Genomic DNA, 23,927 nt, shown 5'->3' with positions numbered 1-23,927 from the left:
ACAACAACAGTCATTTAAGACAATCTTACCACAACAACAGTAAAGACAGTCTTACAATCACAACAGTCTTATACACACAACAACAGTGGGACAGTACTACAACAATAGTAAAGACAACAGTAAAGACAACAGTCTATACACCACAACAACAGTAAAGACAGTCTTACACCACAACAGAAAGACACAGTCCTATACACCACAACAACAGTCATTATACACCACAACAACAGTAAAGACAGTACTACACACAACAGTAAAGACAGAACAACAGTCCTATACACCACAACAATAGTAAAGACAGTCCTATACACCACAACAACAATAAAGACAGTCCTATACACCACAACAACAGTAAAGACAGAATCCTATACACCACAACAACAGTAAAGACAGAATCCTATACACCACAACAACAGTAACGACAATCCTATACACCACAACAACAGTAACGACAATCCTATACACCACAACAGTCCTATACACCACAACAACAGTAAAGACAGTCCTATACACCGCAACAACAGTAAAGACAATCATATACACCACAACAACAGTAAAGACAATCCTATACACCACAACAACAGTAAAGACAGTCTTACTGTATACTCCACAACAACAGTAAAGACAGATCTATACACCACAACAACAGTCCTATACACCACAACAACAATATATACACCACAACAGTAAACAACAGTCCTATACACCACAACAACAGTCCTATACACCACAATGACAGTAAAGACAGTCCTATACACCACAACAACAGTAAAGACAGTCCCATACACCACAACAACAGTAAAGACAGTCCTATACACCACAACAACAGTAAAGACAGTCCCATACACCACAACAACAGTAAAGACAGTCCTATACACCACAACAACAGTAAAGGCAGTCCTATACACCACAAATACAGTGCTATACACCACAACAGTCCTATACACCACAACAACAGTCCTATACACCACATCAACAGTCCTATACACCACAACAGTCTATACACCACAACAGTAAACAACAGTCCTATACACCACAACAACAGTAAACAACAGTCCTATACACCACAACAGTCTATACACCACAACAGTCCTATACACCACAACAACAGTCCTATATACCACAACAGTCTATACACCACAACAACAGTCCTATATACCACAACAGTCTATACACCACAACAGTCTATACACCACAACAGTAAACAACAGTCCTATACACCACAACAACAGTCCTATATACCACAACAGTCTATACACCACAACAGTATATACACCACAACAGTAAAGACAGTCCTATACACCACATCAACAGTCCTATACACCACAACAGTCTATACACCACAACAGTAAACAACAGTCCTATACACCACAACAACAGTAAAGACAGAATCCTATACACCACAACAACAGTAAAGACAGTCCTATACACCACAACAACAGTACTATACACCACAGCAACAGTAAAGACAGTCCCATACACCACAACAACAGTAAAGACAGTCCTATACACCACAACAACAGTAAAGACAGTCCTATACACCACAACAGTCCTATACACCACAACAACAGTAAAGACAGTCCTATACACCACAACAGTCCTATACACCACAACAACAGTAAAGACAGTCCTAAACACCACAACAACAGTAAAGACAGTCCTATACACCACAACAGTCCTATACACCACAACAACAGTAAAGACAGTCCTATACACCACAACAACAGTAAAGACAGTCCTATACACCACAACAACAGTAAAGACAGTCCTATACACCACAACAACAGTAAAGACAGTCCTATACACCACAACAGTCCTATACACCACAACAACAGTAAAGACAGTCCTATACACCACAACAACAGTAAAGACAGTCCTATACACCACAACAGAGAACTCAAATCAGAGAAATAGGAATGAGTGCCCAGTAATCTATCATGAGAAAGACAGGCATAAAACATCTTCATCTTTATTAAAGAAAACTATTAGAGGATGAGAAAACAACTCTCTGGCGGGAGACAAAGGCCATAAAAGAGAAGGCAGTGCAAAATGGTTTTCCATTTACATGCAGTGGAGACCGGCCCACGAAGACAAACGCCCCAAAATGTCATTTGGTTCTGAACACTGATCTTCTCTACACCGCTTCTGCCTGCCTCTTCACTCATACTGCTCAACCATTGTGGTCTTACCCGATGGCCTTCTAGTGCAGTAAAGCATTGATAAAGCTTTGTGCCATAATGGTTTGTCTGATTGAACAAGTGTTCAATTTGAAAAGTTAGGAAGCAATTTGTCCACAACGCCACTATCAATTCAGAGGAAATCTAGTAATGAGCTATTTCCAGCCATATATTTGGATGCTGAGGTACATAGACCCAGTGTTGTCTTACAGTAAGGGAAAAGTAAGAGGGAACAGAACAGTAATCACCCACACTGACAGGTTGAGGACGTACTCACATGGTAAACACATGTGTGTGTGTGTGTGTGTGTGTGTGTGTGTGTGTGTGTGTGTGTGTGTGTGTGTGTGTGTGTGTGTGTGTGTGTGTGTGTGTGTGTGTGTGTGTGTGTGTGTGTGTGTGTGTGTGTGTGTGTGTGTGTGTGTGTGTGTGTGTGTGTGTGTGTGTGTGTGTGTGTGTGTGTGTGTGTGTGTGTGTGTGTGTGTGTCCGAGGAGCGGAATTGATAAGACAGCGTCTTTTGGATGGCTCTTTTGAAGCTGTGTGTCTTGATAGTTCTGGTTCAGTAAGGGCTTGGTCAGACAGCACATACTCTACAGTATATTAAGGGGCTTGGTCAGACAGCACCTACTCTACAGTATATTAAGGGGCTTGGTCAGACAGCACCTACTCCCTACTCTACAGTATATTAAGGGGCTTGGTCAGACAGCACCTACTCCCTACTCTACAGTATATTAAGGGGCTTGGTCAGACAGCCCCTACTCCCTACTCTACAGTATATTAAGGTGCTTGGTCAGACAGCACCTACTCTACAGTATATTAAGGGGCTTGGTCAGACAGCACCTACTCCCTACTCTACAGTATATTAAGGTGCTTGGTCAGACAGCACCTACTCTACAGTATATTAAGGTGCTTGGTCAGACAGCACCTACTCTACAGTATATTAAGGGGCTTGTTCAGACAGCACCTACACTACAGTATATTAAGGGTCTTGGGCAGACAGAACCTACACTCAGAGCGGCCCTATATGTAACGAATGTCGTCGGGATAAGGAGAAGAGGACCAAGGTGCAGCGTGGTAAGTATTCATAATACGTTTCATAAATACGAACGCTAGAACAAAAACAACAAACGAACAGTTCTGCAAGGTGCAATACACAAAACAACTACCCACAAACACAGGTGGTAACAGGCTACCTAAGTATGGTTCTCAATCAGAGACAAAGATAGACAGCTGCCTCTGATTGGGAACCATACCAGGCCAAACACAGAAATACAAAACATAGAACAAAACATAGAATAAAAAACATAGAATGCCCACCCCAACTCACCCCCTGACCAATGACCAAACCAAAATGGAGACATAAAAAGGAACTAAGGTCAGGACGTGACAGTACCCACCCCCAAAGGTGCGGACTCTGGCCGCAAAACCTGAACCTATAGGGGAGGGTCTGGGTGGGCATTTCACTGCGGTGGCGGCTCTGGTGCGGGACGTAGACCCCACTCCACCTTAGTCTTGGCCCACTTAGGTGGCGCCTCTGGAGTGGCGACCTTCGCCGCTGACCACGAACTGGGGACTCTTACTGCGGGCCCCGAACAGAAGGGAGACTCTGGCGGCTCCGGACAGGCGGGCGGCTCTGGCAGCTCTGGAGTGACGGGCGGCTCTGGCGCCTCCGGACTGGTGAGGGGCTCTGGCGCCTCCGGACTGACGGGCGGCTCTGGCAGCTCCGAACTGACGGGCGGCTCTGGCAGCTCCGGACAGGCGGGCGGCTCTGGCAGCTCCGGACAGGCGGGCGGCTCTGGCAGCTCCGGACAGGCGGGAGGCTCTGGCAGCTCCGGACAGGAGGGCGGCTCTGGCAGCTCCGAACTGGAGGGAGACTTGGTTCTGGGAGCAGGCACAGGACTCAACAGGCTGGGGAGACATACAGGCGGACTCTTCCTTGGCCAAGGCACCGGATGCACTGGGCCGTGCAGGCGCACTGGAAGTCTCGAGCAACGAGCCTGCACAACCTGTCCTGGCTGGATCCCCCCTGTAGCCAGGCAAGTGCACTGGAGACCAGATGTGCTGAGCTGGCATCATCCCTCCTGGCTCGATGCCCACTCTAGCCCGGCCGATTCGAGGAGCTGCGATGTAGCGCACCGGGCTATGCGTGCGCACTGGGGACACCGTGCGCTTCACTGCATAACACGGTGCCTGCCCGGTCACTCTCTCGCCACGGCAAGCACGGGGAGTTGGCTCAGGTCTCCTAACTGACTTCGCCAATCTCCCCGTGTGCTCCCCCCCAAGACATTTTTGGGGCTGGCTCTCGGGCTTCCTTGCCTGCCGTGTTCCCTCAAATCGCTGGCTCCCTCTACCTGCTTCCTCCGCTCTCCTGGTTGCCTCCACCTGTTCCCATGGGAGGCGATCCCTTCCAGCTAGGATCTCCTCCCATGTGTAGGAACCCTTCCCGTCCAGAATGTCCTCCCATGTCCATGAGCCCATTCCACGCTGCTTGGTCCTTTTTTGGTGGGTAGTTCTGTAACGATTTTCGTTGGTGGAAGGAGAGGAGGACCATATCCATAATACCATTTAATCAAGAATGAATACAAAATACAAAAGAACGAGAATAAATGAAAACCGAAACAGTCCCGTATGGTGCAAACACTGAAATGGAAAATAACTACCCACAAACCATAGTGGGAAAACAGGCTGCCTTAGTATGGTTCTCAATCAGAGACAACGATTGACAGCTGCCTCTGATTGGGAACCATACAAGGCCAAACACATAGAACTACAAAAACATAGAATGCCCACCCCAACTCACGCCCTGCTTAACCTAAAACAGAGACATAAAAAGGAACTAAGGTCAGGACGTGACAATGTAAGTGAATTGCGGGAACAGCAATCAGGTAAACCTGTGTTCTCTCCTCTCCAAGTTTATCAGCAAATAACAGTAACGTTAAGTTGATGTGCTAGCTTGCATCGCATCTATCTCTTGTTCTGTCTGTGTCTTGCTTGCTTGCCAGCCACTTCCAGGGCTGTGTTCTGTGACTTTGTGCCTAACAAAAGTGAGAGTGAAATGCAGCTATTTATTATGTTTGATAAACGCCAACACTGTTTATAAACTGCAGCTCAGAAAAGATAACCGTGTCGCGCGTGAACATGAGTTCATATGCGAGTGCACAAAATTAAACTTGTGCTTTCCAGCAGCAACCTCTGTGCTAACACAGACCCAGTACAGCCAGCTTCAGCAAATACTAACACAGACCCAGTACAGCCAGCTTCAGCAAATACTAACACAGACCCAGTACAGCCTGCTTCAGCAAATACTAACACAGACCCAGTACAGCCAGCTTCAGCAAATACTAACACAGACCCAGTACAGCCAGCTTCAGCAAATACTAACACAGACCCAGTACAGCTGGCTTCAGCAAATACTAACACATAAACAGTACAGCTGGCTTCAGCAAATACTAACACAGAAACAGTACAGCTGGCTTCAGCAAATACTAACACAGACCCAGTACTGGCAGCTTCAGCAAGTACTAACACAGACCCAGTACAGCCAGCTTCAGCAAATACTAACACAGACCCAGTACAGCCAGCTTCAGCAAATACTAACACAGACCCAGTACAGCTGGCTTCAGCAAATACTAACACAGAAACAGTGCAGCTGGCTTCAGCAAATACTAACACAGACCCAGTACTGGCAGCTTCAGCAAGTACTAACACAGACCCAGTACAGCCAGCTTCAGCAAGTACTAACACAGACCCAGTACAGCCAGCTTCAGCAAATACTAACACAGACCCAGTACAGCCAGCTTCAGCAAATACTAACACAGACCCAGTACTGGCAGCTTCAGCAAGTACTAACACAGACCCAGTACAGCCAGCTTCAGCAAATACTAACACAGACCCAGTACAGCCAGCTTCAGCAAATACTAACACAGACCCAGTACAGCTGGCTTCAGCAAATACTAACACATAAACAGTACAGCTGGCTTCAGCAAATACTAACACAGAAACAGTACAGCTGGCTTCAGCAAATACTAACACAGACCCAGTACTGGCAGCTTCAGCAAGTACTAACACAGACCCAGTACAGCCAGCTTCAGCAAATACTAACACAGACCCAGTACAGCCAGCTTCAGCAAATACTAACACAGACCCAGTACAGCTGGCTTCAGCAAATACTAACACAGAAACAGTGCAGCTGGCTTCAGCAAATACTAACACAGACCCAGTACTGGCAGCTTCAGCAAGTACTAACACAGACCCAGTACAGCCAGCTTCAGCAAGTACTAACACAGACCCAGTACAGCCAGCTTCAGCAAATACTAACACAGACCCAGTACAGCCAGCTTCAGCAAATACTAACACAGACCCAGTACTGGCAGCTTCAGCAAGTACTAACACAGACCCAGTACAGCCAGCTTCAGCAAATACTAACACAGACCCAGTACAGCCAGCTTCAGCAAATACTAACACAGACCCAGTACAGCCAGCTTCAGCAAATACTAACACAGACCCAGTACAGCCAGCTTCAGCAAATACTAACACAGACCCAGTACAGCTGGCTTCAGCAAATACTAACACAGAAACAGTGCAGCTGGCTTCAGCAAATACTAACACAGACCCAGTACTGGCAGCTTCAGCAAGTACTAACACAGACCCAGTACAGCCAGCTTCAGCAAGTACTAACACAGACCCAGTACAGCCAGCTTCAGCAAATACTAACACAGACCCAGTACAGCCAGCTTCAGCAAATACTAACACAGACCCAGTACTGGCAGCTTCAGCAAGTACTAACACAGACCCAGTACAGCCAGCTTCAGCAAATACTAACACAGACCCAGTACAGCCAGCTTCAGCAAATACTAACACAGAAACAGTGCAGCTGGCTTCAGCAAATACTAACACAGACCCAGTACTGGCAGCTTCAGCAAGTACTAACACAGACCCAGTACAGCCAGCTTCAGCAAGTACTAACACAGACCCAGTACAGCCAGCTTCAGCAAATACTAACACAGACCCAGTACAGCCAGCATCAGCAAATACTAACACAGACCCAGTACAGCCAGCTTCAGCAAATACTAACAGACCCAGTACAGCCAGCTTCAGCAAATACTAACACAGACCCAGTACAGCCAGCTTCAGCAAATACTAACACAGACCCAGTACAGCCAGCTTCAGCAAGTACTAACACAGACCCAGTACAACCAGCTTCAGCAAATACTAACACAGACCCAGTTCAGCCAGCTTCAGCAAATACTAACAGACCCAGTACAGCCAGCTTCAGCAAGTACTAACACAGACCCAGTACAGCCAGCTTCAGCAAATACTAACAGACCCATACAGCCAGCTTCAGCAAGTACTAACACAGACCCAGTACAGCCAGCTTCAGCAAATACTAACACAGACCCAGTACAGCCAGCTTCAGCAAATACTAACACAGACCCAGTACAGCCAGCTTCAACAAGTACTAACACAGACCCAGTACAGCCAGCTTCAGCAAATACTAACACAGACCCAGTTCAGCCAGCTTCAGCAAATACTAACAGACCCAGTACAGCCAGCTTCAGCAAATACTAACACAGACCCAGTACAGCCAGCTTCAGCAAATACTAACACAGACCCAGTACAGCCAGCTTCAACAAGTACTAACACAGACCCAGTACAGCCAGCTTCAGCAAATACTAACACAGACCCAGTTCAGCCAGCTTCAGCAAATACTAACAGACCCAGTACAGCCAGCTTCAGCAAGTACTAACACAGACCCAGTACAGCCAGCTTCAGCAAACAGACCCAGTACAGCCAGCTTCAAAATACTAACACAGACCCAGTACAGCCAGCTTCAGCAAGTACTAACAAGTGCTTTTACACATTGTTTGCTGTTTGGGACCCAGTACAGATATCAGCTGATCAAGGGCAATAAATAAATTTGATTTGATTTGATTTAACACAGACCCAGTACAGCCAGCTTCAGCAAATACTAACACAGACCCAGTACAGCCAGCTTCAGCAAGTACTAACACAGACCCAGTACAGCCAGCTTCAGCAAATACTATGACAGACCCAGTGGAGAGAACTTGATCTGCGCCTAAGTCGGGGACAGACTCTTGACAAGATACAAATGACAGTTTTGGAGGCTGAAAGAAAGAGATTATGGGATGTGCTTACATGTTTAATAAGTATCACCCAATCTCTGGCTGAAATAAACCTAGCTTTCTCAGGGGTTCATCAGACAAACTCTTCCAACCAGATAATGGAAACTTCCTAAAATAGGTTGAATTACTGGCTAAATTTGAACCCGTTATGGAAAATCATCTCAACAAAATTAAAGATGGAGAGACACATGCTCATTACCTTTGGAAGAGCACACAGAATGAGATGATACAGACTGTGAGTGACACGATTCTGGAAGCAATAGTGACTCAAGTAAGAGACTCAAAATACATCTCCATTATCTTGGACTGGACACCTGACATTCGTCACCAGGAGCAAATGTCCATTATTCTGAGAAGCGTGGCTTTAAAGGGAAAGCCAAGATCAAGGATCACTTCCTCGGCTTTGTAAATGTTGAGGTTACAGCAGGCTTGAATCTGTCCACTGTCATCTTAGATAAGCTGAACGAGCTCAAGATTCCATTTGAAGATTGCAGAGGGCGAGCTTATGATAATGAGACCAACAAGAAAGGCAAGCACCAAGGAGTAAAGCCAGACTGCAACAAAAAAATCCCAGAGCCGTGTTCATCCCATGTGGAGCACATACTCTAAACCTTGTCATTGCAGATGCTGCCAAATCTTCAATAGATGCAGTTGTGTTTGTAGGGGCATTAGTGAAAGATCTTCACCTTCTTTTCAGCGGGCACACAAAGATGGAGTGTTTTGAAGAAACACGTGAACATAACCGTGAAGTCATGGAGTGACACTGGGAGAGTCGGCTCCAAAGTGTTCATGCAATCAGGTATCAGGCTTCTGAAGTTCTGGAGGCATTACCGGAAGCCAGACAGACGATCAACAATCCTGTGGAAGCACGAGCACTTCCAGAGGAAGTTGGGTCCTACCGTTTTTTGATTTGCTGTGTTGTATGATGTGAGATACTGACAATGACAAACAAGGTGAACAAGCTCCTCCAATCCGCCTCAATGCAGTTGGAGATCACAGTAAATTTAATCTCAAAGGCCTCCCTCACTACATACTGGGAAACTGGATTCTCTGAGGCCCAGACAACAGCCAAAAGCATTTGTGAAGAAATTAATATGGAGGCTGTTCTGAAAGAGCAAGAGGCATTTCAGCTATGAGGCTCCTGATGAACCAGGGACTGATGCACTGAATAACCTTGATGTCAACTACTTCAACATTGTGGTCGACTCTGCTGTGACATCCATGGATGAGAGATTTAAAACACTCAACCAGGTGAAAACCAAATATGGAGTGCTGCTGAACTTCAGCACTGCCTCTCAGATGTCCAGTGAATCTTTAAAGGCTCACTGCATGGAAGTTAAAAACACTCTAACCTTCAGAGATGTCTGTGACATCAGTGGCATGGATCTGGCACATGAGATTCAGAATGTACCTGATCTGCCATCAGACAAGATGACTGCCTTTGAGCTGCTTTCCTTTCGCTGTGAGAACAACCTGGAGCAACTCTATCCTAACCTTTTCAAAATGAAAGCTCATCAAAAACTACCTGAGGTCTTTCATGTCACAGGAACGTCTGGCCATCATGAGTATAAATCATGACGTGGGGAATCACATGTCCTATGATGACATTGTTGATGATTTTGCCTCAAGAAAGTGCAGAAGAGGAATATTTTGATGGTAATATTTTAATTAAAACATTAAAATGTTTACACACTTACTAACATTTAAGATTTTATAGCAGATGTGCATTTATGTAAATAACTGCGTAACTATGTGAGATACTTTCTCAATTTCTTCCAGACAGTCCAGACAGACTGGTGCCCAGGCAGACTGATGCCCAGACAGACTGGTGCCCAGACAGACTGGTGCCCAGACAGACTGGTGCCCATGCTAATGCTGAAAATGCCCAGGCTGTAGAGGGAACCAAAGTTAATCACATAGCTGTATACAGTTGAAGTCGGAGGTTTACATACACCATAGCCAAATACATAACATTTTTCACAATTCCTGACATTTAATCCTAGTAACAATTCCCTATCTTAGGTCAGTTAGGATCACCCTTTTGTTTTAAGAATGTGAAATATAAGAATCATAGTAGAGAGAATGATTTATTTCAGCTTTTATTTATTTCATCACATTCTCAGTGGGTCAGAAGTTTACATACACTCAATTAGTATTTGGTAGCATTGTTTAACTTGGGTCAAACATTTCAGGTAGCCTTCCACCAGCTTCCCACAATTAGTTGGGTGAATTTTGGCCAATTCCTTTGGATGGGCCAACTTTGGAAGTATGCTTGGGGTCATTGTCCATTTGGAAGATCCATTTGCGACCAAGCTTTAACTTCCAGAGAGATGTCTTCAGATGTTGCTTTAATATATCCACATAATTTTCCCTCCTCATGATGCCATCTATTTTGTGAAGTACACCAGTCCCTCCTGCAGCAAAGCACCCACACAACATGATGCTGCCACCCCCGTGCTTCACAGTTGGGATGGTGTTCTTTTGGCTTGCAAGCCTCCCACTTTTTCCTCCAAACATAACAATGGTCTTTATGGCCATTATGGCCATTTTTGTTTTATCAGACCAGAGGACATTTATCTAAAAAGTACGATCTTTGTTCCCATGTGCAGTTGCAAACCGTAGTCTGGCTTTTTTAAGGCAGTTTTGGAGCGGTGGCTTCTTCCTTGCTGAGCGGCCTTTCAGGTTATAGTCGAAATAGGACTTATTTTACTGTGGATAGAGATACTTTTAACCCTGTTACCTCCAGCATCTTCACAAGGTCTTTTGCTGCTGTTCTGGGATTGATTTGCACTTTTCACACCAAAGTACGTTCATCTCTAGGAGACAGAATGCAGCTCCTTCCTGAGCGGTATGACGGCTGCATGGTCCCGTGGTGTTTATACTTGCGTACTATTGTTTGTACAGATGAACGTGGTACCTTCAGGCGTTTAGAAATTGCTCCCAAGGATGAACCAGACTTGTGGAGGTCTACAATTTTTTTCTGAGGTCTTGGCTGATTTCTTTTGATTTTCCCATGATGTCAAGCAAGTAGGCCTTGAAATACATCCACAGGTACACCTCCAATTGACTCAGATGATGTAAATTAGCCTATCAGAAGCTTCTAAAGCCATGACATCATTTTCTGGAATTTTCCAAGCTGTTTAAAGACAGTCAACTTAGTGTATGTAAACTTCTGACCCACTGGAATTGTGATACATTGAATTAATCTGTCTGCAAACAATTGTTGGAAAAATGACTTGTGTCATGCACAAAGTAGATGTCCTAACCGACTTGCCAAAACTATATTTTGTTACCAAAAAATTTTGAGTGATTAAAAAACGAGTTTTAATGACTCCAACCTAAGTGTATGTAAACCTCCGACTTCAACTGTAGGTTTTATTTTACTATTTTGAGACATATAGCTGCAGCCATAGCCTATAGGCTTATGGTTACATTGTATAGAGAAAGCTAATTGTATAATATTGTGAGGACTGGACTAATTACCAGGGAGCAGAGCAAAAGCTCAGTGTTATATTTTGTTATTTTCTATATTTTCTATAATTTCTTATTTATGTTAATGTCAATATACACTTATCTTAAGATTCTATAGAAAATATTATGTTTAAAAAATATGGCTTGTTTATACCTCAGTCTGTTCTGTATAGGTCTACTTATTCTTAGACCGACAGATGGAGCAAACCGTTTTAAAGGAGGGAGGATTGTACTGGGAGCACTGAAGTGTCAGGTGTGACTGTGTGGCAATGGTAAATGGTTTACATGTTCTCACGGGTCAGATAGGAGGGCCCCTTAGCAGAATGTTGCTTAGGGCCCCAGGGAGGACAGGACCGGCTCTGCCTACACTACAGTATATTAAGGGATTGGTCAGACTTCACTTACACTACAGTATCTTCTCACTTCCCAGACCACTGACAAAAGCAGAGTGAACCAGCAGAGTGAACTCAATCCTATGCATGTTATTATACAGAATGAACAGAGCCAATCTCATTCCTACACGTTATTATACAAAATGAACAGAGCCAATCTCATTCCTACACATGTTATTCTACAGAATGAACAGAGCTAATCTCATTCCTACACGTTATTATACAAAATGAACAGAGCCAATCTCATTCCTACACGTTATTATACAAAATGAACAGAGCCAATCTCATTCCTACACGTTATTATACAAAATGAACAGAGCCAATCTCATTCCTACACGTTATTATACAAAATGAACAGAGCCAATCTCATTCCTACACGTTATTATACAAAATGAACAGAGCCAATCTCATTCCTACACATGTTATTATACAGAATGAACAGAGCCAATCTCATTCCTAGGCATAGTATTCTACAGAATGAACAGAGCCAATCTCATTCCTACACATGTTATTATACAGAATGAACAGAGGCAATCTTATGAACCAAGCAGCGCTGATGTGGAATTAAAATGTAGAATGCATTTTAAACACATCAAATGAACATCAATGCAATGGAGGAAACACTCGATGGATACGAAGTAATTAAATTAATATAACTAGTTTGTTAGGGAATCAGACTGTCGGCCAAAGTAAAACAGAAACTGAAAAATACTTGTAGTTATTGTGTTGTCAGAAGACAAAATAAGAATGACAGTGTTGAAGATTGTAGCAACTGAAAAAAATTGACTTCTCAGCCAACCACAGTTAAAAAGGTAGTTTAAAGGCCCAGTACAGTCAAAAACGTGAATTTATACATTTTAAAAATATATATTTCCACACTGAGGTTGGAATAATACTGTGAAATTGTGAAAATTATGAGAATGCCCAGAGTTTTTTTTTTCAGAAGAGCTGTTTAAAAATACATTTCAGCCTGTTTGGTGTTATGGAGTTTTGGCCTGCCTGGTGACATCACCAGGCAGTGAATTAGTTAATGGAACAATAAGAAAGAGAGTTCCAAACCTCTCTTGCCAATAACAGCTAGTTTTCCCCTCCCCACTCAGACCACTACCAGACAGTCCTAACTGAATTCTTACTTGAGAAATCTTTGCCAAGAAGCCATTTTTGTTTCTTTTTGACCAGTTTAATTGAAAACTATCACAGTAAGTTACTTAATTGTTACCCAGAAATGATTTGATAGAGATAAAAACCTCTGAATCGGACCTTTAACATTGTGTTTTTACACCCACAGCTCCTTGGTAGAATGTAGCAATTCTATGAGATTTTACCACCTACTGTTCTCTTTGATATCTTCAGGGACTATGGTTGGGTCTCGAATGGCACCCTATTCCCTACATGTGATGTAGGCTTAGTCAAAAGTAGTGCAAGTAGTGAACTACATAGGGAATAGGGTGCTGTTTGGGACGCAGTCATGATGACATACATCATGAATGACTGAAGGGAAGTTACAGGAGGATTGTCGGGTCTCTTGGGCGGGAGGAAAAGAAACGAGGACAAGCTAGAAAAGTAACAAATACATTGATTTAATCTGCAGTGAAGTGGGACTAAAACTGGGGTGGTCTTGTATTGGATTGGAATGAAAGACAGCATTCTAATGATCTTCTTCGTCTTCTTCTTTGTAATTATTCTTACTATTATTATTATTCTGCACCCATTTCAGTCCGCCAGAAGTGTAGAAATAGACAGATAATAATAGGGCAACATTTAAGTAGTGTATTTTGTGATAATACGAAGACTTGTATTTCAAAGCAATATTTCTCAACTGACAGAATGGTGCTAAATCTGCTTAGTACGAATATCAAATATCTGAAAATATTAGATTGGGTTAACGGGGTTCATTTCACTTACAGTATAAGTACTGTATAAAAATCCCACTCAACCAAAATCAACTGCATTTCTTTCTCACGCGGGGTTAAATGTAGAGGATGGTTTCTTGTCATATCTGGACATATCTTTAAAAGCGGCAATCAGCAGTTGAAACGATAACAAAGCAAACCCCCTGCCACTGTTTCGCTAAAAAGCTGAGGGATGTGGGGCTAGAGAAATGCAACCCCTCAAATTCATATACAGAGCTATAGATGCAAGGACTGACCAGCCATGATATCACAATTATAGTTTAAACCATGTTTCGAGGCTATGGAGTGTTTGTTTACAAACATTGGAATAAAACAAACATATATTTTGGGTTACAATGGGGTACGACAGTTGAACTAAGCTCATGGGGCATTTATAAGTTATATTCTTAAATAATCAATGGGTACATATATTTATTTAATCAGTCCAAAAATGGATGTAGCTATTGCAGATTGCCCCTTTAAAGAACAGATGGTCAATTGAACATAGTGGTAGAGCTTTCAGAATCATCTCATATCAAAGATGAAATTGGATTATGGTTCCGGGATGTTGGACGAAACAATAAATAAAGTGCTTTGAAAGCCAAAACATCCTTCCTACCACGATATTGATCTAATGACTGACTGTGCATTTGGCTTGTGCAGTGGAGGTCAGATAGTCTTAGCAAGACTAGCCTCACGCTGTGGTGTCATCTTCCCTGAAACCTGACATTAACTCAAGGTAACTGAAACGAGTAGAGTGAATCCAAAAATCATTCCTTACCTCGGGATACTTCAACGGGTCAATACATTTCTTCAAGCTGGGCTAAAGAGCGCTTGGGTACACTTTCTTTCCAGGAGGAGAGTGAAGTTAATGGTTAAGGTTATGATTGGGGGAGTGGAAGCTGATCCTGGACCTGTACAGTGGCTTGCAAAAGTATTCACTCCCCTTGGCATTTTTCCTATTTTGTTGCAAACACATGTTATTTAAATTGTTTTTATAAATTTGGATTTCATGTAATGGACTTACACAAAATAGTCCAAATTGCTGAAGTGAGATGAAAAAAAAATACTTTAAAAATACTGAAATAAATTCCAAAAGTGGTGCGTGCGTATGTTTTCACCCCCTCTGCTATGAAGCTCCTAAACAAGATCTGGTGCAACCAATTACCTTCAGAAGTTACAGAATTAGTTCAATAAAGTCCACCTGTGTGCAATCTAAGTGTCACATGATCTCAGTATATATACATACACCTGTTCTGAAAGGCCCCAGAGTCTGCAACACCACCAGCAAGGGACACCACCTAGAAAGTGGCACCATTAAGACCAAGGAGCTCCAAACAGGTCAGGGACAAAGTCGTGGAGAAGTACAACTCAGGGTTGGGTTATAAAAAATATCAGAAATGTTGAACATCCCACGGAGCACCATTAAATCCATTATAAAAAAATGGAAAGAATATGGCACCACAACAAACCTGCCAAGAGAGGGCCGCCCACCAAAACTCACAGACCAGGCAAGGAGAGCATTAATCAGAGATGCAACAAAGAGACCAAAGATAACCCTGAATGATCTGCAAAGTTCCACAGCGGAGATTGGACTTTCTGTCTGTAGGACTACTTTAAGCCGTACACTCCACAGAGCTGGGCTTTACGGAAGAGTGGCCAGAAAAAAAGCCAATGCTTAAATAAAAAAATAAGCAAACACGTTTGGTGTTCACCATTAGTTCACCATTAGTCATGTGGGAGACTCCCCAAACATATGGAAGAAAGTAGTCCCGTCAGATGAGACTAAAATGTAGAATTTTGGCCATCAAGGAAAACCCTATGTATGGCACAAACCCAACACCTCATCATCCCGAGAATACAATCCCCACAGTGAAGAATGGTGGTGGCAGCATCACGCTGTGGGGATGTTTTTCATTGGCAGGGACTAGGAAACTGGTCAGAATAGAAGGAATGACAGATGGCGCAAAATACAGGGAAATTCTTGAGGGAAACCTGTTTCAGTCTTCCAGAGATTTGAGATAGAGGTTCACCTTCCAGCAGGACAATGACCCTAAGCATACTGCTAAAGCAACACTTGAGTGGTTTAAGGGGGAAACATTTACATGTCTTGGAATGGCCTAGTCAAATCCCAGACCTCAATCTAATTGAGAATCTGTGGTATGACTTAAAGATTGCTGTACACCAGCGGAACCCATCCAACTTGAAGGAGCTGGAGCAGTTTTGCCTTAAAGAATGGGCAAAAATCCCAGTGACTAGATGTGCCAAGCTTATAGAGACATACCCCAAGAGACTTGCAGCTGTAATTACTGCAAAAGGTGGCTCTACAAAGTATTGACTTTGGGGGGGTGAATCGTTATGCACGCTCAAGTTTTCAATTTCTTTTGTCTTATTTCTTGTTTGTTTCACAATAACAAATCTTCAAAGTGGTAGGCATGTTGTGTAAATCAAATGATACTACAAACCCCCCAAAAATCAATTTTAATTCCAGGTTGTCTGACAACAAACTAGGAAAAATGCCAAGGGGGGGTGAGTACTTTCGCAACCACTGTACCTAGGGGAAATGTTTTTTATTGTGTTTTTGTTTCCCCTTTATTTAACCAGGTCGGCCAGTTGAGAATAAGTTCTCATTTACAACTGCGACCTGGCCAAGATAAAGCAAAGCAGTGCAACACAAAAACAACACAGAGTTACACATGGAATAAAGAAACGTTCAGTCAATAACACAATAGAAAAGTCTATATTCAGTGAGTGCAAATGAAGTAAGATTAGGGAGGTAAGGCAATAAATAGGCCATAGTGGCGAAATAATTACAATTTAGCAATTAAACACTGGAGTGATAGATGTGCAGAAGATGAATGTGCAAGTAGAGGTACTGGAAGGAGAGTTTACAGTCTAACCATACACCTATATATTTGTAATTGTCCACATATTCAGAACCATCCAGAGTAGTGATGCTCGATGGGTGGGCAGGTGTGGGCAGTAATCGGTTGAAGAGCATGCATTTAGTTTTACTTGCATTTAAGAGCAGTTGGAGGCCACGGAAGGAAAGTTGTATGGCATTGAAGCTCGTCTGGAGGTTAATTAACACAGTGTCCAAAAAGGGCCAGAAGTATACAGAATGGTGTCGTCTGCGTAGAGGTGGATCAGCGAATCACCAGTTATAAGAGCGAAATCATTGATGTATACAGAAAAGAGAGTCGGCCCGAGAATTGAACCCTGTGGCACCCCATAGAGACTGCAAGAGGTCCGGACAACAGGCCCTCCAATTTGACACACTGAACTCTGTCTGAGAAGTACTTGTTGAACTAGGAAAGGCAGTCATTTGAGAAACCAAGACTGCTGAGTCTGCTGATAAGAATGTGGTGACCAACAGAGTCGAAAGCCTTGGCCAGGTCAATGAATACGGCTACACAGTATTGTCTTTTATCGATGGCGGTTATGATATCGTTTAGGACCTTGAGCGTGGCTGAGGTGCAACCATGACCAGCTCAGAAACCAGATTGCATAGCGGAGAAGGTACGGTGGGATTCGAAATGGCCGGTGATCTGTTTGTTAACTTGGCATTTGAAGACCTTAGAATGGCAGGGTAGGACAGATATAGGTCTGTAACAGTTTAGGTCTAGAATGTCTCCCTCTTTAAAGAAGGGGATGACCGTGGGAGCTTTCCAATCTTTATGGATCTCAGACGATACAAAAGAGAGGTTGAACAGGCTAGTAAAAGGGGTTGCAACAATTGCGGCGGATCATTTTAGAAAGAGAGGGTCCAGATTGTCTAGCCCAGCTGATTTGTAGGGGTCCAGATCTTGCAGCTCTTTCAGAACATCAGCTATCTGGATTTTGGTGAAGGAGAAATAGGGGAGGCTTGGGCAAGTTGTTGTGGGGGGTGCAGAGCTGTTGACCAGGGTAGGGGTAGCCAGGTGGAAAGCATGGCCAGCCATAGAAAAATGCTTATTGAATTTCTCATTTATCGTGGATTTATCGGTGACAGTGTTTCCTAGCCTCAGTGCAGTGGGCAGCTGGAGGGCTCTTATTCTCCAGAACTTTTGGGGTTTGTGCTACAGGATGCACATTTCTGTTTGAAAAAGCTAGCCTTTGCTTTCCTAACTGCCTGAGTATATTGGTTACTAACTTCCCTGAACAGTTTCCCATTGCAGAGGCTATTCGATGCTAATGCAGTACGCCACAGGATGTTTTTGTGCTGGTCAAGGGCAGTCAGGTCTGGAGTGAACCAAGGGCTATATCTGTTTCCTATTTCTACATTTTTTGAATGGGGCATGCTTATTTAAGATGGTGAGGAAAGCACATTTAAAGAATAACCAGGCATCTACTCTACTGACGGGATGAGGTCAAAATCCTTCCAGGATACCCGGGCCAGGTCGGTTAGAAAGGCCTGCTCGCAGAAGTGTTTTAGGGAGCGTTTGACAGTGATGAGGGGTGGTCGATTGACCGCGGACCCATTACGGACGCAGGCAATGAGACAGTGATCACTGAGACCCTGGTTGAAGATAGCAGAGGTGTATTTAGAGGGCAGGTTGGTCAGGATGATATCTATGTGGGTGCCCGTGTTTACGGATTTGGGGTTGTACCTTGTAGGTTCCATGATAATTTGGGTGAGATTTAGGGCATCTTGCTTAGACCCCAGAGCTAACTGAACAGGTCAAAACCATAGAAGGTGAGCTGTTATGGTTCAGTGGAACTGACTTGGGAAAACAGAGTTAATGTGGAAGGTATTGAATATGGATATCCAGGGTTGGTACTTGAGCTATACTTACCTGGAGGCAAGTAGGAGCAGGACCCAGAGGAGTTGACCAACACATTGGTATGGAAGGTAGCATCAAACCTCTCGTCGGCACTATGGGAGAACATGGATGTGTTCAGTTAGTGGGCATTAGTGTAGTCGTTCCCAAACCCGCTCCTTGGGGATGCCCAGCCATCCCAAATACGAGTTACATTCCAACACTACAGTAGCACAGCTGATTTAACAAATTATTGCCTTGCTGATTGGTTGACTAGTGGAATTAGGTGTGCTGATTGGTTGACTAGTGGAATTAGGTGTTCTGATTGGTTGACTAGTGGAATTAGGTGTGCTTGCACTGGAGCGGTTGGCAGGCCATTACAAGAGGGTTGGGAACGACTACATTAATGTGCAGGCAGGCCCTTAGAAGAGGGTTGGGAACGACTACATTAATGTGCAGACAGGCCCTTAGAAGAGGGTTGGGACCCACTACATTAATGTGCAGACAGGCCCTTAGAAGAGGGTTGGGACCCACTACATTAATGTGCAGACAGGCCCTTAGAAGAGGGTTGGGATCCACTACATTAATGTGCAGACAGGCCCTTAGAAGAGGGTTGGGACCCACTACATTCAGACAGGCCCTTAGAAGAGGGTTGGGACCCACTACATTAATGTGCAGACAGGCCCTTAGAAGAGGGTTGGGACCCACTATATTAATGTGCAGGCAGGCCCTTAGAAGAGGGTTGGAACCCACTACATTAATGTGCAGACAGGCCCTTAGAAGAGGGTTGGGACCCACTACATTAATGTGCAGACTGCAACACAACAGTCTTTTATTGGTGTGGTAGTATGACCTTGAGCTGTGAAAACCACGATCATGAATCATACAGCTATAAATCACTAGAGCAACACAGACTGTTAATCAGGATCTAGCTCCACCTCCATCCATACTACTCACAAAGGATTACATGGCAAAGAAAATGTACTGTATCAATTCCAATACTGTAGCTGGTGTTAAAAAGTTAAAAAGATATGCCTGCCTTCAAAATGAGTATTCCTGCCTCATTATTTTCTAGGTTACCGTGTCATAGAAGACCTGAAGTATGGTTCCTTTGTTGCAGCATAGCAACAGCTACATTCCCCTAGAGATGGCCTAGTCAGTGTAGAGCTCTGTCTCTCGCAATACATAATGCACTCCTCCAACTGAACTCCCAAAGGTTTCAATAGGAATGGAGAAAGGTGAGCTCAAGTTAAAAGAGTTGACGTTCCACGGGCGAATTAAAAAGCCACCATAGTGGAATGTAATTGACTGGGGTGAAACTAAGGCTTTGTTCAGAAGAACAGTGACAGATAGGGACGAGAATGTTGTTTTCTGCATTAGGGGGGAAACAGGCAGGGGGTTCTGCTGTTACGATTTACATTTATTTACATTTTCTTCACTGTGATTGTCCTTGAAGAAGGTTTATGAGGGCTAATGGTATACAATAGCATATGGAATTCTGCATTTTTGGTGAAATACTCTTTTGCTTTATCTGACTTTATTTGCATGAAGAATAGCCTTGCTGGCCAGCCTTACTTAAAACTGCTCCTAAAGAAGCAGTTCCTGCTATTATAATCTGTGTATTGTACATTTCCAATGTTAGGAAAATAGTTTATTTCCTCAAATTAACACGGTCATATGGCAATATGTTCAAAAGCATTTCATGTACAAGAGGTATGAGCTCAATACCTGTCTTACAAACTACAGTGCATTGCAAAAGTATTCGGCCCCCTTGAACTTTGCGACCTTTTGCCACATTTCAGGCTTCAAACATAAAGATATAAAACTGTATTTTTTTGTGAAGAAACAACAACAAGTGGGAGACAATCATGAAGTGGAAGGACATTTATTGGATATTTCAAACTTTTTTAACAATTCAAAAACTGAAAAATTGGGCGTGCAAAATTATTCAGCCCCATTAAGTTAATACTTTGTAGCGCCACCTTTTGCTGCGATTACAGCTGTAAGTCGCTTGGGGTATGTCTCTATCAGTTTTGCACATCGAGAGACTGACATTTTTTCCCATTCCTCCTTGCAAAACAGCTCGAGCTCAGTGAGGTTGGATGGAGAGCATTTGTGAACAGCAGTTTTCAGTTCTTTCCACAGATTCTCGATTGGATTCAGGTCTGGACTTTGACTTGGCCATTCTAACACCTGGATATGTTTATTTTTGAACCATTCCATTGTAAATTTTGCTTTATGTTTTGGATCATTGTCTTGTTGGAAGACAAATCTCCGTCCCAGTCTCAGGTCTTTTGCAGACTCCATCAGGTTTTCTTCCAGAATGGTCCTGTATTTGGCTCCATCCATCTTCCCATCAATTTTAATCATCTTCCCTGTCCCTGCTGAAGAAAAGCAGGCTCAAACCATGATGCTGCAACCACCATGTTTGACAGTGGGGATGGTGTGTTCAGGGTGATGAGCTGTGTTGCTTTTACGCCAAACATAACGTTTTGCATTGTTGCCAAAAAGTTCAATTTTGGTTTCATCTGACCAGAGCACCTTCTTCCGCATGTTTGGTGTGTCTCCCAGGTGGCTTGTGGCAAACTTTAAACAACACTTTTTATGGATATCTTTAAGAAATGGCTTTCTTCTTGCCACTCTTCCATAAAGGCCAGATTTGTGCAATATACGACTGATTGTTGTCCTATGGACAGAGTCTCCCACCTCAGCTGTAGATCTCTGCAGTTCATCCAGAGTAATCATGGGCCTCTTGGCTGCATCTCTGATCAGTCTTCTCCTTGTATGAGCTGAAAGTTTAGAGGGACGACCAGGTCTTGGTAGATTTTCAGTGGTCTGATACTCCTTCCATTTCAATATTATCGCTTGCACAGTGCTCCTTGGGATGTTTAAAGCTTGGGAAATCTTTTTTGTATCCAAATCCGGCTTTAAACTTCTTCACAACAGTATCTCGGACCTGCCTGGTGTGTTCCTTGTTCTTCATGATGCTCTCTGCGCTTTTAACGTACCTCTGAGACTATCACAGTGCAGGTGCATTTATACGGAGACTTGATTACACACAGGTGGATTGTATTTATCATCATTAGTCATTTAGGTCAACATTGGATCATTCAGAGATCCTCACTGAACTTCTGGAGAGAGTTTGCTGCACTGAAAGTAAAGGGGCAATTTTTCAGTTTTTGATTTGTTAAAAAAAGTTTGAAATATCCAATAAATGTCGTTCCACTTCATGATCGTGTCCCACTTGTTGTTGATTCTTCACAAAAAAATACAGTTTTATATCTTTATGTTTGAAGCCTGAAATGTGGCAAAAGGTCGCAAAGTTCAAGGGGGCCGAATACTTTCGCAAGGCACTGTATATAAGTCCTGCTTCCACCTCATGGTAATACATTAGAGGCCATAGTAATGGAGTTGGCCAGCTGTATAGAGCAATAATTGGTTATGGGGTCCAAGATTACTGGTATAGTACTAACCTGTTATACAGCAGGATGTCTGGCTTCCAGATTTGGTTATCAGGGAATCTCACATTGGCCACCCCAGGGTACTCAGACTGATTCCACTGCAGGTAATAATCATTCCAGTACTGGAGAGAGAAACATAACTCACTCCTCATATTCTCACCACTCCTCCACACACGTTTCCAGATAAGCTAATTCCATTAGTGGGAGGTTCTGTGGCCTCGCATCGCTTGAACCTGATCACGGTTTGATAAACAAAGTATCCATCTATGCAGATGAATCTGAAAATGGAAATGGTCAAAGTTTTGTGGTAACTGGGGAAATCAGGCATTGCATAGCAACACTTGAGAAGCTGTTAAAAAGGAACATCTTTAAAGGGTATTATAAGTGTAGGAGTGTTAATTATAGCTGTTTGTCATGACTAACTGTTTGTGTTATTGCTTGTTACATATAAGGCACAGGCGGCTGCCGGAACCTTAATTGGGGGGGACAGGCTCATAGTAATGGCTGGAATGGAACAAATGGAATATTATCGAACACATCAAACACCTGGTTTCCATGTGTTTGATACCATTCCATTAACTCAATTCAATACATTATTATGAGCCGTCCTCCCCTCAGCAGCCTCCTGTGGGACTCTAAGGGTATTGCTGACAGAACCCTGTCTTTATTAAACACACAGAGCAGATCAGATTAGAATCTGTCCCAGTCTTTATTAAACACACAGAGCAGATCATTAAACTGTCCCAGTCTTTATTAAACACACAGAGCAGATCAGATTAGAATCTGTCCCAGTCTATAATAAACAACTGTATCAAGGAATAAACATTTTATGGGATTAAGGCTATGTTCCAATCTTTTCTAAAAGCTACATTTAACTGCCAAAATAAAGGAAACACTTGAGTAAATGAGGGATACAAAGTACTGTATATTGAAAGCAGGTGCTTCCACACAGATGTGGTTCCTGAGTTAAGCAATTAACATCCCATCATGCTTAGGGTCATGTATAAAATGCCCCAGTGACTTTGAAAGAGGGATCTCAAAGTAGCATAGGGGGTTGAAAGTGTGTGTGTGTGTGTGTGTGTGTGTGTGTGTGTGTGTGTGTGTGTGTGTGTGTGTGTGTGTGTGTGTGTGTGTGTGTGTGTGTGTGTGTGTGTGTGTGTGTGTGTGTGTGTGTGTGTGTGTGTGTGTGTGTGTGTGTGTGTGTGTGTGTGTCTCAGTCACAGATCTTAACCCAATTGAACACTAATGGGATATTCTGGATGCCTGAGACAGCGATTTCCACCACCATATTATGTCATTTCTTGTGGAAGAATGGTGTCACATTCCTCCAATAGAGTTCCAGACACTTCTAGATTCTATGCCAAGGTGCATTGCAGCTGTTCTGGCAGGCCAACGCCCTATTAAGACACATTATGTTGGTGTTTCCTTTATTCTGGCAGTTACATGTATATTCCAATTCTAATCAAATGTGGATGACTAAACAAGTCATGGACATAGTGAGCATTATCAATCAGTTTGAGGGTTGTAAATGATTGGTTTGAAAAGGTAATGAGTCTTACAATGGCCTACACATCCTGTATCATACTTTGAAATTTGAGATGGGTAGCGTGGACTGTTCATCATTTCAACAACACCAGACTGGTGTAGCAAGGTG

At 43.2% G+C, this 23,927-nt stretch overlaps 1 pseudogene; it reads right to left on the bottom strand.

Annotated features, from left to right (window-relative positions):
- Nucleotides 1-23,927, bottom strand: part of LOC124035493 — a 46,214-nt pseudogene that overhangs the window by 5,823 nt on the left and 16,464 nt on the right.

Source organism: Oncorhynchus gorbuscha, linkage group LG05, assembly GCF_021184085.1.
Source record: "Oncorhynchus gorbuscha isolate QuinsamMale2020 ecotype Even-year linkage group LG05, OgorEven_v1.0, whole genome shotgun sequence".
Classification (NCBI taxonomy): Eukaryota; Metazoa; Chordata; class Actinopteri; order Salmoniformes; family Salmonidae; genus Oncorhynchus; species Oncorhynchus gorbuscha.
This window is presented reverse-complemented; position numbering and strand designations above follow the sequence as displayed.